Source organism: Zingiber officinale, chromosome 10A, assembly GCF_018446385.1.
Source record: "Zingiber officinale cultivar Zhangliang chromosome 10A, Zo_v1.1, whole genome shotgun sequence".
Taxonomy (NCBI): Eukaryota; Viridiplantae; Streptophyta; class Magnoliopsida; order Zingiberales; family Zingiberaceae; genus Zingiber; species Zingiber officinale.
Window position 1 is genome coordinate 51,300,523 of NC_056004.1, and position 955 is coordinate 51,301,477.

A 955-nucleotide genomic window follows, 5' to 3' on the forward strand; every position below is an offset into this window, starting at 1 on the left:
ACTATCCACTACCAGACTAGTGATAATAGAAACTAATCATACTGGCGGTATGGTAAGAGAAATCCCATGAGATTGTAATCCCTAATCTCTAGCAGTGTAACAGTGTTTGATGGATCTAATTAATGATTGACACAACACAAGCCGTACATGGTATAAACAACTAGCCGGCGATCTCTCCCTCACACGAGCACCACAGCCGGCGATCTCTCTCCCTTGTACGAGCACCCCAGATGTCGCCGACCTCTCATCCTCACGCCGCACCACCGCCGGTTGCAACGAGCCAGCGGCCAACACAACGCCTCTCCATCACTTGCTGTCGTGCCCTAAGACCGAGTCCCCTGACGACTTCCTCCTTCGTTGGTTAGTAGGTTTTGTTGAGGTGGGTTCTAGCCGGAGAGGAAGATGTGGACACCAAGATTTGGTAAGGCACTTCGTTTTGGATCCTAGGGTTGTAGTGATTTGGTGTTCAGATTCTAGTAAGGAGGGTTACGCTAACTAGGGGTTGTTTTGCAGTGAATTCATAGCAGCACCGACCCTAGACCTTCGGCAGGAGTTACCTCCGGTTAGCTAGGATTCTCCAACAGCCACTTCCTCCGGTCGTGGGTCAACAAGGTAGACCTCATAGTAAGGGTAAGGTGTTGGATTTAATTTACAGTTAAGTAGATCTGAGACTTATAGTTAATTGAGTTAATGATAGAATTTGAGTCCTAAATAGGAGTTCAAGTTTATTATTGGATGCATGGGGTATAGCTTAATTATATGTTATTACAGGACTCTGACTTACAACGAGGGACTTGACGGGTGGATAAGGTTGGACGCTCGGCCTATATTAAAGGCGGGTACTTCTTACTTTGACTCTCTTTAGTTCTTTGAAACTTGGTGCATGAGCTATTTTTGGATAATGACTACTTTACCTTGACTCCACTCGTAATATTTCCTGTGCTTGATACTTCCA